The sequence below is a fragment of the Petromyzon marinus genome, chromosome 42, assembly GCF_048934315.1.
Source record: "Petromyzon marinus isolate PM22_M1 ecotype Great Lakes invasive population chromosome 42, UKy_Petmar_22M1.pri1.0, whole genome shotgun sequence".
Taxonomy (NCBI): domain Eukaryota; kingdom Metazoa; phylum Chordata; class Hyperoartia; order Petromyzontiformes; family Petromyzontidae; genus Petromyzon; species Petromyzon marinus.
In genome coordinates, this window is record NC_133708.1 from 2303205 (window position 1) to 2317033 (window position 13829).

The 13829-nt window shown below is 52.5% G+C and overlaps 1 protein-coding gene across 1 annotated transcript in view; it reads left to right on the forward strand.

Annotated features, from left to right (window-relative positions):
• Positions 1-1047: 1047 nt before the first annotated feature.
• The window catches only part of LOC116951296 (ras-related protein Rap-1b), a 66612-nt gene continuing 53830 nt past the window's right edge, over positions 1048-13829 (forward strand). The window contains exon 1 of the mRNA XM_032969816.2: positions 1048-1375. The gene's annotated coding sequence lies outside the window, so the exon portion shown is untranslated. The remainder of the gene's footprint in view (positions 1376-13829) is intronic.

Genomic DNA, 13829 nt, shown 5'->3' on the forward strand with positions numbered 1-13829 from the left:
ACAGTTTAACATGTAGCTTGCTTTCGCGACCAATATCATCCATGATCGAGGTTTTTTTTTTGGGTTAGATCGCGTACATATAAATGTGTCGTTAAACCCGCCACAACCAATTATTAAAGTTTGTCGCGTAAACAGAACCTGGCCAATTCGTTACTAGTACAGCACGCCAGCACACAAATATTACTGTCTGCCTGATGATGCGAGTTGTAATTACTGGCGGAACGTCGTACTCAGATTGTAAATGGTGTGGATTTTCTCTGCAACACAACCGGTGTGCTGTACCAGTAACGGTTTGGCACGTTCTGTTAACGTGACACTAAAACCTCGCTAATTGGCTGTGTCCGGGTGGTGGCGGCGGGTTTAACGGCACATTTCAATTTACGCGATTATAACCCCTAAAAAAACCTCCCCTACATTACGGAGCAAAAACCATCACGCAAACTGTGGTCATCCTCGCAACAGCAGCAGCAGCAGCGGCGGCTTTTGTCTGCACCGCATCATCGCGTGGCGCTTTCAGAATCGCTTCTGCGGCCGTCTGGAACGCTCTTCCCTTCCAATGTTAGGAAGCCACTGGGAGCGATGCTGCACTTTTAAATAATCATCATCATCTCGATTGATGAAACTCGTTTTTTTGTGCGTTTAGTGTTGTCCCCCCCCCCGCACCTCCGATTAGCGCGGTTTGTCTACGTACGGTGCGAAAGAAGTTCAACGTTGTACGGTATTCTAATTCTGAATCATTTAAAAGTTCCACCAGTGTTGGACTCTACCATTGTCTCACATTTACACCCCCCTCCTCCCTACGCCCTAACACCACAATCGCCCGGGCTGTTTAACAGTCTAGCTTCACCCCCCCCGCCGCGCGCTAATGGTTTCGTCCCGGTAACGTCACCGCGTAAGTGACCTCGCCCAAGTCGTTGACAAGGGGGGGGGGGGGGCAAGCGGAGAAGCGCGGTGGGCGTTAGTAGAGAAGCGAAGCGCGGGTCGGATCAACTCAAGAAGACCACCGTGACACCCCCCCCCCGCGCGCGGTGTAATGGTCTCGCCCGGTGACGTCACCGCGCAAGTGACCTCGCCCAAGTCTCGGCTGAGGCGAGGATAGAGAAGCAAAGCGCGCGGCGTCCTCCCCCTCAGAGAGCGAAGCGAAAGGAATCGCGCGGGGCGGATCGACTCGAGGGAAAAAGAAACGCCATCGCGGACCTCCTCCACCGCCATCCTCGACTTTCTACTCAGCACCGCCAGAGCCTCGTCGCTACTCTTACTCCCCCCCCAGCTACAAACTACCACCACCTTCAACCGGCCGCTCATCACCTTCCTCCACGGGTCTGCCGCCTCTTCGCGCTCTCTGGCTCTCGCTCACCGTGTGCGGTAAACCAACGTAAGTTTTATCGGGACTCCCTCCCCTTGCCTCGTCGCCGCGGTGGTTGATGGTGTTGGTTGATGTTGTTGTTGGTTGATGTTGTTGTTGGTGGTGGTTGATGGTGGTGGTGGTGATGACGGGACCCCGTAAAATGGCGGCTGCCTCTTCCTGGCCCGCCCGCCGCTCGCTCCCTCGCCTCTCGCTCCCTCGCCTCTCGCTCTCCGTTTCTCGCTCTCCGTTTACTCGTCCAGCATTTGGCGATTTCCGATTATGCCCCGGCGGTTTTGTGTTTTTTTACATTTTAATTCTGGGCGAATTTGTGACCGTGTGGGAGTGCGCGGTTTGTTGAGGGAGCGAGCGAGAGGATGGTGGTGGTAGTGATAGTGGTGGTGGTAGTAGTGATTCTGGTGGTGGTAGTGGTAGTGATTCTGGTAGTGGTAGTGATGATGGTGGTAGTGGTAGTGATGATGGTGGTGGTGGTAGTGATAGTGGTGGTGATTCTGGTGGTGGTAGTGATAGTGGTGGTGGTAGTAGTGATAGTGGTAGTGATGGTGGTGGTGGTAGTGATTCTGGTGGTGGTAGTGATAGTGGTAGTGATTCTGGTGGTAGTGGTAGTGATCTTGGTGGTGGTAGTGATAGTGGTAGTGATGGTGGTGGTAGCAGTGATAGTGATGATGGTGGTGGTAGTGATAGTGGTAGTGATTCTGGTGGTAGTGGTAGTGATTCTGGTGGTAGTGATTCTGGTGGTAGTGATAGTGGTAGTGATGATGGTGGTGATAGTGGTAGTGATGATGGTGGTGGTAGTGATAGTGGTAGTGATGATGGTGGTGGTAGTGATAGTGGTAGTGATGATGGTGGTGGTAGTGATAGTGGTAGTGATGATGGTGGTGGTAGTGATAGTGGTAGTGATGATGGTGGTGGTAGTGATAGTGGTAGTGATGATGGTGGTGGTAGTGATAGTGGTAGTGATGATGGTGGTGGTAGTGGTAGTGATGATGGTGGTGGTAGTGATAGTGGTAGTGATTCTGGTGGTGGTAGTGATAGTGGTAGTGATTCTGGTGGTGGTAGTGATAGTGGTAGTGATGGTGGTGGTAGTGATAGTGGTAGTGATGGTGGTGGTAGTGATAGTGGTAGTGATTTTGGTGGGGGTAGTGATAGTGGTAGTGATTCTGGTGGTGGTGGTAGTGATAGTGGTAGTGATGGTGGTGGTAGTGATTCTGGTGGTAGTGATGGTGGTGGTAGTGATTCTGGTGGTAGTGATGATGGTGGTGGTAGTGATAGTGGTAGTGATTCTGGTGGTGGTAGTGGTGGTAGTGATGGTGGTGGTAATTCTGGTGGTGGTAGTGATAGTGATGGTGGTGGTAGTGGTGGTAGTGATAGTGGTAGTGATTCTGGTGGTGGTAGTGATGGTGGTAGTGATGGTGGTAGTAGTGATGGTGGTGGTAGTTATTCTGGTGGTGGTAGTGATAGTGGTAGTGATTCTGGTAGTGGTAGTGATGGTGGTAGTGATGATGGTGGTGGTAGTGATAGTGATGGTGATTCTGGTGGTGGTAGTGATGATGGTGGTGGTAGTGATGATGGTGGTAGTGATGATGGTCGTGGTGATAGTGGTGGGGGAGAGCGGCAGTGTAGCGGTTAGCGCTACGCTGTGCTACAAACCTGGCGACCCGGGTTCGATTCCCGCTCACGGCCAACACCGACCCCCTCGTGTGCCGTGCCGGCCTTCATAGGCGCTCGCTAACAGCACTTGCCCCAAAATTCTGTTAAGGCTACACGGGGGGATCTTTGTCTTTGGTGATAGTGGTGGTGGTAGTAGTGATGGTGATGATGGTCGTGGTGTGGTGGTGGTGATGACGGTGATTGATATTTGTGCAGCCCCACCCCAAAACACCGTGGCATGCTCTACGGACAAACTCCACGTTTGTGTACGTGTCTGTTTTTATATGCGGATGATTGTTGTTGAGTTTCCTCACGGGTGTTTGGCGGCCTAAGTTTAAACGATCGATACACCCACCGAGTTGTAGCTATAATTATTTTTGAGTTGTTCGGTCCCAAGTGTCTCGGAGTGAGTTGTTGGGGTGAGTTTTGGTGATGAAGTGGGGTGTGAGTTTGGGAGGAGGGTGAATGAGTTGGATCGGTGGGGTGATTGGGTTGAGTGAGTTTACATGGGTGAAGTCGGTGGGTCGGGTTGAATAGATGGGTGAGTGAGAGGGGGTGAGTTTGAGTTTGGCTGATTTGTAAGTCCGTCAGTAGGCGATTGAGTTTGTGGACAAAGTGAGTGTGTTGGTGATTTTCAGAGGAGGGTGAATGAGTTGAGCGGTTGGGTGAGTAGGGTGAGTTAGTTCATATGGGTGGGACGGGTTGACGGGGTGTGTGGGATGGATGGAAGGGTGAGTGAGAGGGGGGGTGAGTTTGTTTGGCAAGATTTTGATTAAAGTGGACGAGTGAGTTGACGAGCAATTTAATTTGTCGGTGAGTGAGTTTGTGGAGCGAAGTGAGTGCGTGGGGGTGCGTTTGGGAGGAGGGCTGAGTGACTTTTAAATGCTATACAGATGAGGTCGGTGAGTGATCGGGCGAGGTAGGTGAGTGATCAGTTGAGGTTTGCGAGGAGCTGGGTGAAGTCGGTGAGGAGGGGGAGGGGACTCTGTTCGAGATGTCGGGCGAAGTTGCTCACAACTCGGGTGCCAAAGGTGAGGCACTGTGAGGATTGTGGCGAGGTGCTGGGCGAGACGTTTCTCTCACTCGATAGGGGCACGTCATTTGTAAATACTCTACAGCCAATCGTGATTAAACAGTCTGCCTCAGCAGCAGACCATGCTCTCTCACCTGATGACGGACGCTTGTGTTGTGCCCGAAACGTCGTGATTTATTTTATTTCATACCTACGTGACTTTACCTAAAGAACCAAAGAGTGCTCTACAGTCAAGTAACCCGTGGTTCCCTCTCGGTACTGAATTCCCACGATGGGCTGTTCCCAATTATGGCTTCCATCCAGAAGACGTTTAGAGTACAGTAAGTTGTTCCCGTCATTGGTTCCAGGCTGGGTTCAGAACGGGTGGGTGGCGCGGGGCACATCAGTTTTTCGAGGTCACAGAGGGCCTTGGCTCTTGAGTGTGTACAGGCCCCATCCATCGGTAGTTCGGAGTGGGTTTGAGTCCTCGGGTTCACTGCACACCTAGTCTTGCACCTGAAGCTATCACCTCCCCAGGCTGGAGTTTCTGAAAGTTGGGTGGCGTCTTTTAGTAGTGACCCATCAGCCCGCCTCTCAAAGGATTTCCGTCTGGACCACACTAATCTTAACTTTCTTTTGGCATTCACCTCAACTGTTTTTTCTCAAAGGAGGATCCCTCGTACTAGGCTTTAACGTCACTCGTAACTACAGTAGTTGTTAATCATAAGAACAAACGATTTCCGGACAATCAATCAAATAGGACGTTTGCTGGAGCATCGATTTTGCCGACTCTTGCACGGAATTAAAATTGTACGAACCTCCCTTATATTCCGTACTGTAAATGCGTCGAGAGTTTTTGTTCATTTGAAAGTAGCCGCGGACGATGGTGCTTCCTCTTCGCACCAACCCCACACTGACCTTCTGTGCGGTGATGTATGGTCAAACAATCACCGACGACCTACACAGCCTCCATCCAGTAGCGGAGTGACAGGGGGGCAGGGGGGGGTGCCCATATATGGCTCCATCGTCATCTGGAAACGTATACATCGCAGCACAAGTAGTGGTGGTTACGAATCAAAACATTGACGGTGGGCCGCTTTGGGATTGTCACCTTGTGCGCGAATGCATTGCGAGCTGCGTTATTCCTCTCGCTTGATGCGATCGTGGGGTCAGCTCGGCGAACTCCAGTTGACATCCCGCCACACCCTGTGGGGTTGACAGGGTGTGTGGGATGGGTGAGTGCGTGAGTGAGTGAGTGAGGGGTGAATTTGTAGGCGAGTGTGTGTGTGGGTGAGTGAGTTTGTGGAACGAAGTGAGTGCGTTGGGGTGAGTTTTGGAGGAGGGTGAATGAAATTGGAGCGGTGGGGTGAGTGAGTTTATATGGGTGGGTCGGGTTGTGACAGGGCATGTGGGATGGTTGAGTGAGTGAGAGGGGTCAGTTTGACTCCGTGAGTGACTAGACGAGTGGTTTAATTTGTTAAGGGTTCGGGTTCTTTTATCATGACCCTCGAATGCCTCCGATCGGCCTCATGTTGAGAGGAGGCGCGGGCACCTGTTTTGTTTTAGTCTGGACGGCAAGGCTTGTCATCATCACCGACAAAGGTCTCCGCATAGCCTTAACAGACTGTTGGGGCAAGTGCTGTTAGCGAGCACCTAGGAAACCAATATCCACTAAGTGGCGGTGACGTCACTACGGCACCTGTTTCAGGCCATGTGCACGTTGAGGCCACGTGAAGTGTCGAAGGCTCGCTTGACAGGAGGTCTCGGGACAGATCCAGGTGCCCATTGGTTGACTGAGATGACCGATAGATGCACCACCATCTGTACTCTAAATTGTGCCAACTTGCTGTATTTTAGCCGCCCGGCTCTCCACTTGTTGTTGCACCTATGAACACCACAACACCGCCACAACCACCACCCCCGATTTTACTCCCAAGAAATTGTGTAGTACACCACGTGGTGATCTTGAAATCCCGTCCAGTTTTATGATGATGATGTGCCTAAGTTAGCCACGACTGAGATTAGAAATGAGTTACCTTCATCGACGAGACACAGTGCTGCCTGTTACTTGGCTGCATGCCTTTTTGGGTCTTGGATCCTGTGTGCTCGGCAACTTTTAAAATAAATTAGAAAAAAACGATGAAGCCGCCCATTGCCCATAATTAGTCGCCGTTCGTTTTCAAGAATGTGTCTGGTTCCTGCCACAGGACTGTGGAACTTCCACCGTTGAACCGTGAGCACGTTGAGCACGGGGTGCACGTGTCTGTGGGGAGCGGTAGTGTAGCGGTCACGAACCTGCCGAACAGAGTTCCGCTCACGGCCCAACACCAGTGACCTGTTCTCTGAAGCGGTCCTGGGCCTCCCACCCCTAGGCCGATTCGGGTCTCAAATGAGTACCCGGCGTGGTGTAAACACCGCCCACTGGGGAGACAAAGGCGGCCGGGCGTGGTGCTGGCCACCCTTGTGTGGCCGTGTCGGCCTTCATAGGTTGCAACTCGCAGCCGCAGCGCTTGCCCCAACACTGTTACAGGCTATACCCGGGCGGGGGGGGGGGCCCTCTTTGTCTTTGTAAGCTGTACAGTGGTGGGGAGTCGCAGTGCGCAGGGGAGGGGGGCGTGGGGGTGGATGTTGCACTTTAAATGAAGTTCCTTCGCCGGTAGTTTGTGTTTGTTTGGTGAGAGGCCAGGATAGGGGTGGCCGGGGACACGGTGGTGGTGGTGGTGGTGGGGGGGTCTTGCCGGTTGAGCGCTTCGTTTGGGGGGTGTGAGAGGGGGAAGTTTCGATTTTAAACGGCTACCGCGTTTCTCTGTTCCCATAACGGGGGCCTCTTTCCAAGGTCCCAGTGCCGCCCGTCCGCCCCATCACTTCCCCCGCCGCCCCCATTCTCTCCGTTCTCCCAACCCCCCGAGTCCCACAATCTCTTCCCGTTTTTTACTCGGCCTGGCGGGCGGCCACAGCCCCGGTCTCTCTCTCTCCCCGCGCTGCGCGCCCGGGAGAGCTTCTGGCGAAGAACCGTGGGCGTCGCTTTCCGCCGGATCTGTTGAGCCAAATTTTTTATATATATTTTTTAAACCGGAAGCGTCTGCACGCGTGCAGGTCCCCCCCCCCCCCGACATTCGGCGTCTGCGACAACACCGATCACTCGCCGCTAACCACCCGACACGGCCGATTTTTTTTTAGTAAGGTTGTCTCTCGTAAACAACGCGCCAATCGGTTAGTAGTGCGGCACTCGCCGTTTGTGCGTCGGGAGAGTCAAACGTGCGGCGTTTGCAATTCGTGTACGCCGATCTTACCCGTGAAAAAATAAAACCTCCGTTGCGGATAACATCGGTCGCAAGAGCCGACTACGCATTCAGTAACGATTAGCGCGTATAGTTAGCTTCACTCTTGTGTGCCCCCCCCCACTGAAAAGCAACGCAGCTTTTTTTTAATCAATGTGACCAGTTTTCTCTAACGATTGAGTTCCTCCCCCCCAAAATGCTGCATGATCTCGTGGTTTCATTTCAGCTCCTTATCGAGTCCCGATTTTTTTGCACGAAAGTTATCGTGGACGAATGCTCGGGCGGGCGGGCGGACGGACGGGGCTCTTCTGCGTAAATGCGTTAAACCGTGCGTGGTAAGCGAGCCGAGTCGCACGGCTCCCTCGCTCTCGCGCCATGGATGCTCGCTCGTAGTTAAGGACTCTGAACTTCCGATCTACCCGGGTTGGTGCAAGGGAAGTTTGGGCGACCCCCGGACAAAGCAAAACCGCGCGGATATTGCAGAAAGCAAGCAAAGACAAAGATCCCCCGCATAGCCTTAACAGACTGTTAGGGAAAGTACTGCTAGCGAGTTGCAGCACCTATGAAGGCAGGTACGGCGCACGAGGAGGTTGGTGGCCAGCACCACGGCCTTTGTCTCCCAAGTGGCGATGTTTACACACCACACAGGTACTCATTTGAGGCGGAGTTGACCTAGGGGAGGCCCAGCACCTGTTCAGATAACCGTTACTGGTGTGGGCTCGTGAGTGGGAATCGAACTCGGGTCACCAGGTTCGTAGCGCGGCGCGCTGATTGCTACACTACCGCTACCCATAAAACAGGACACGCGCACACACATCTACACGCGCGTGTGTAACTTCTCCGATATACCAGGGGTGGCCAACCTGTAACAGAGCCAACAAGTAGTTCTACAAAGAGCGAGGCATATATGTGTGTGTATATATCTTGACATTTTTCGGCACAGCAGGGGAGACGTTCATTACCCTTTGCTACTGTGATAGCGTGTTCTACCTTATGCCCCCTACGATAAGAGCGGCGTGTGGGTTGGGTTAAAGAGGCGCGTGCCGCTCGGGAGACCGCCGCTCGTTCCGCCGACGACGCATTCGCAGTGCAGCTGCGGTGAGAGAGTGTGCGGGTGAAGGCGGTGGAAACGCGGCTTCTCTGTCTCAATCGGTTCTCGGGAGTAATAGATTAACTTTGCTCACGTGCACACGGTCACGCGGGCACCCGGTCTCCGACCCTCGACGAGTGAGGAGTTGCTGATACTAGAAGCGGCGTGTGCGTTAGGGATTTTTTTTATATCTTCGCAAGTGCCGTTGATCGAGATGGGATAGCCCGCCCCACGGATGATGAAGTCAACCGGAGTGTGACTGACATTTGTCGGGAGTTTATCGACGGTGCGCGATCGAATGGAACGGCAGCAATGTCGCTCGACTCTGTCAGGTGGCCGTTTAATCGTAATCCTCTCGGTCTGTACATTCCACATTCCCCTGGCAAGAGCCAGTCTTCCGCCAAGGCGCGGCAACTGTTGAGACTTCCCCCAGGAGTGCGCACGTATGACGGGGGTGGGGGGGGAGCCCCTTTTGTCAATCCACTGCTGGATGAGGGCTTCTGCCCGCCGTTGCCGATCACGGAGGTTAGCCGATCACCGCCATCGCTCGTGATCAGTCCGCTGCTAGATGAAACACCCCCCCCTGCCCAAGTTGCCGCTGCCCCTTTCGCAGTTCGACTGCGCAACAAAACCCCCCCCCCCCCCCCGCAGGGGAAAACGGATGATCGATGATGGGTGTGGCAACGTGGTTCCCTTCCATACTGACGCACACCACCACCACTACTCCTACATTTATTTATTTTTAAAACCGACATTTTTCAGCAACCAAAACCGTCGTTGGTGTCGTTGCCGGAGAGATGGGGGGGGGGGGGCGGCAGGGGGTGGGGGTTCTGCGTTCGCCCGCCCGCGGTGGCCGTGCCGGTGTGCCGGCGCCTGGTATGTAGGAGGCTGGGGGGGGTTCGATCCCAACCCTGACGCCTGAATGTTTGGAGTTTGCGTGGTTCTCTCCCCGTGGTCGCGTGGATTTTTTTCTACGGGTCCTCCGGTTTTTTCCCTCCGCATTTAAAAACGTGGGTTTAGACTTTTAAATTATTCTGCTGCTATAAATGCCCAAATGTTTAGCCACTTTGTTGAGCTATCATTTGTGGCCAGGTCGTTTTTGAACAATAAGTTAATACCTCAGTGGGCTTTGCCTGGTAGCATGGGGATGGTTTAGTTTTATTTGTTTAGGCGATGTGTTTACCTTTCTTGTACTTTGGCTACTATCGTGTGTCTGTATTGATTGTTTGGGACATGCTTACCCTGTGCCCCTACTGGACATCTTTATAAAGAGCTTTGTAGCTCATCGGATTCCTCCAGTATAAATACACACTCTGGTCTGATTCTGCTTTGACCGTTGTGGCGCTTCCCACGATTGCTTTTTGGACGGGGGCCGCAGGCTAGCAGCGGAGTGATTTTCCGGGTCATGCCAAATCCACCCCCCCCCCTACAGAATTCCTTCATCCAGTAACTTTTTTTCAGAAGCGACCTGGCCACAAATGCTAGCTCAACAAAGTGGCTTATCACGTGCAAATGTATTTGCACTGGAAAAATCCGATGAGCCGTGAAGCTATTTTCACAGATGTCCAGTCGTGGCGAGTCAGGAAAGGCTACACAAATCGCCATCCCTATCCTACCAGGCAAAGCCCACTGAGGTTATTAACGTATTGTTCAGAAGCAACCTGGCCACAAATAATAGCTCAACAAAGCGGCCCATCATATGGACATTTATACACAATATATTACTATTTACTACTATTTTATTTGGCCAGGTAAGGCTCACTGAGCTATATAGCTCTTTCAGAAGCGACCTGGCTATCACAAATGATAGCTCAACGAAGTGGCTTATCATCACGTGGAAATTTATAGAAGGTTAAATAATCCAAATAATCTTCCCGCACGTTTCTTCTCGCTTCTTAACAATGCTTCCCTGCCGTCGCTCGACCAGCCCACGCTTGTTGTGCTGGGATTCTTTAGTTGTCTCGCCTCCCTTCCCCCTCTGATTTTAGCACGGTCGGCTACGTATGGTGCTAAAAAAGTTCAACATACGATTTGTTTTATTTTACCAGGTAAGGCCCCCCCCCCTCCCCCTCACAGAGCTACGTAGCTCTTTTTCAGTAGCGACCAGGCCGCAGCTGATAGCTCGACGAGTTGGCTTGTTGCGTGGAAATGTGTGGCAGCCAAAGACTCTAATCACGTGTTGATTATAATGTCGGGGGAAAAACCGTAGGACCCGGAGAAAAATCCACGCGACCACGGGGAGAACATGCAATATACAGGCGTCATGGTTGGGATGGAACCCACGACGCGCCTGTATGCCGTGCGAGGTAGTTAACATCTCGTTAACATGCATGTATACATACACATACATACCCTCATTAATTTAAGGAATACATATTTTTAAGTGATTTCGTGCTTGCATCTCCCGTTTACAGCCCTGTGCCCGTTAGTCGAAAAATTCCACATTCCTATGGCAGGGGCCTTTTCAAAGACCAACCACTTGATATTTTCTACAAAGTGATACCAGCTTCTGCGTTGTTGACCCTAACGCCTCCCCCCCCACCCCCCTCGGTTACCGATCCCAGGTTCTCTTATGCGACTAATCGGGCAACAAATTCCCTCGGCTCTTGCGTTCCCACGTGTGCCGCTGGACGGGAGGTTGCTTGGCGGTGTCGCTGGTGTCGTTGGCCACGTGGCGCTGGGCGTGGCTCGTAGCTTCCTGTATCTGGGGGGGGGGAGGCGGCAGGATGTATTCCGAGGTAAATTTGCCCACGCAAGAGGGGGAGTCGGTTACAATTTGAATCGTGGTTAATCGAGCCAATTATTTGACCACGTAAGGCCCCACTGAGCTGTACAGGTCTTTTTTCAGAAGCGATAGCTCAACGATGTGGATTAATCATGCGGAAATGTATAGCGGCCAAGTTGATTCTAAATGTGGAGGGGAAAAACCGCAGGACCCAGAGATCATGGGAAGAGATAACACGCAAACTCCAAATATATAGCAGGCGTCAGGGTCGGGATCGAATCCACGGCCTCTATACCAGGCAAGGTCGTTAACATCTCCCTAGCCACTGTGGTGCCGGGTTCACACAGTCCACCGGTCGCTTGTGCCACCTCTCTGCCCGGGCCTGCCTTCTGTGCGTGCGCGTGTAAGCGATGCTTCCGTTTCGTCGACCAAGATCGAACCCCTGGCACGCCCTCACGACCCACGCGCGCAGATAGCCGTACGTACAGCACGGACCCTGCAAGTCTCGTGGTCCGTGCAAATCATCCAGTGGCGTTGCCTTGGGGACGACCGGGACCAAACACGACTCTGCAAAGGAGATGCCGACGGGCGAGGAAAGCCGACCCGGCGGAAATACGCGACGCTAAAATACAAACGAAAGGGATCCTTGAATAAAAATGGTGTACACCCGTTGTGACACACGGTGCCGTTATCTCTTGCGACAATCCATCGGAGCAACCTCGCGGTGCGGTTTTTAACCCGTTGGATGTCGACTACCTCCTGTGGGGGGGGGGGGGGGTGCCCGACTCTCTGAGCCCAGGAAGAGGGCAGTGGCGGGGGAGGGGGAAGAGGTGTCTTGCCTGGGCAGGATTCTTGAGCGCGTTCGGGATGGGCGGGGCGCGTCGGGAAGCGATGTTTGTTTCAAACTTCCACTTGAAACAAAGCATGACGTAGCCAGCGGCACAGCCGTGCCGGCTTCTGCGTTGGGCCAGAAGGACGGGGCCCAGGGGCGGGCGGTTGCATTGGGGCGCCGCTGTGTGAATCCACCGGTTGCTTCTCGTACTGTGGAAGCCTCCCCCTCTTGCTGTGTAATTACGGAGTATTCTAGATTTGAAGCTTTCGTGACTGCAATAGAACCAAAGAGTATGGATCCTTGCAGGCACGAAAGCTTAAAATCTAAATTTCAATGGTACAGTATATTTATTCTAGTAGTGGTATTCCAAACTCCCAGGGTGGTGTATTATCATCTTGTGCTAATTCCAAGCTTTGTCAGTGGTGCGTTTCATGCTAATTTCCTTTGGCAGGGCGTTTGCTGTTTGCCCCCCTCACAGCTTAAAGGGAGGCGACCAGCGCTTGGCTTTCTTCACTCCAACGCTGTCCGCTGGACAGGTTGGTCCCTTCACCTGATGAAGGCCGCTTGTGTTGTGGCCGAAACGTCGTGATTTTTGTTGTTTTAATTTGTTACCTAATTACGGAGTGTTAATACTTGCCCGACCTGCTTGTTGATGACCTCATCGGCCATTGCCAGGCATCTCGATTGTTGTGGCGCGACCCCACGGTTGCTTCGCCACCGTGGTGGCTTGACCCCACGGTCACGTGACCCTGCGGTAGGCATGACCCCGTGGTGGTGGCGCCACTGTTTCCAAGGTCGCACCGTGCAAAAGAAGCGCTAGTGCGTTCGTTTAGTTTTTATCATTGGCCCAGATAAGTTGCAATTAAATTAAGAGTTGATTAATTGGTATTTGTTGCAAGCCCAGTTCAAATCTCATTGGTTCTTCGTGTTTGAATCGTGACACGCCTATTAAGAAGCCTGCTCTGGTGACACGGTCCACCCGACGGTCTGGAACGTTACTCTTAACTTGCTGGCTTTTCCTGAAGATGCTTGGCGCAGTTTCAAGCGAACCGCCGTGGCTATTTGCCGAGTTTGTTCGTGAGAATCGTACGTCAGCTCACCGGGGTTGTGAGCTGGAACAATAAACTAAACTCAACAATTTTTTATTTTACCAGGTGCAAGGCCCACCGACCTTCATAGCTCGTTTTCAGCAGCGACCTGGCCATCACAAATGATAGCTCGACATAGTTGGCTTGCCCATCACGTGGATATTTATTGTGGCAAAATAATCTTAAACGCACGCTGTCGATTCTAAATGTGGAGGGGAGAAAAACCGGAGGGCCTGGAGAGAAAAAATTCCCGCGACCACGTGGACAATTGGCGCGCCATCAAACTCCTTTCGCCTCCGCGTGACAAACTACATTTGTTTGGCTCTGTCGAGTGGTTGGGGGGGGGGGGTCTTTCCGACAGAAATGTAGCCGGATCACTTCTACGTGGCCTCACACAATGCAATCAATAATCGTGTGATTTTGGCTGTGAAAACCCACGCGTTAAGTTAATACTGCTTTGTGTGTGTGGTATTGCTTTCTGCGATGAACGGGGGGAGGGGAGGGGGGGGGGACGACCCCCCCATGGTCTAGAGCAGTGGTTCTTAACCCTTACTGCAGCCTTTGTACCCCTTTAGATCTCTAATAAAAAAAAAAGTGTACTCTTAATATGTACGTAGGGGTTGATGAAACTAAGTAAGTTGTAACTCTGAAGTTACGCGTGCACCCCATTTAAGAACGAGTGGAGCAGTAGCGTCCAGTAACCCAGCAGAACTTGTTTAACAAAACCCAGGTAAGACCCACCCACCCACCCACTTGAATAAATGCCGGCGCAAAAATATTTCTTC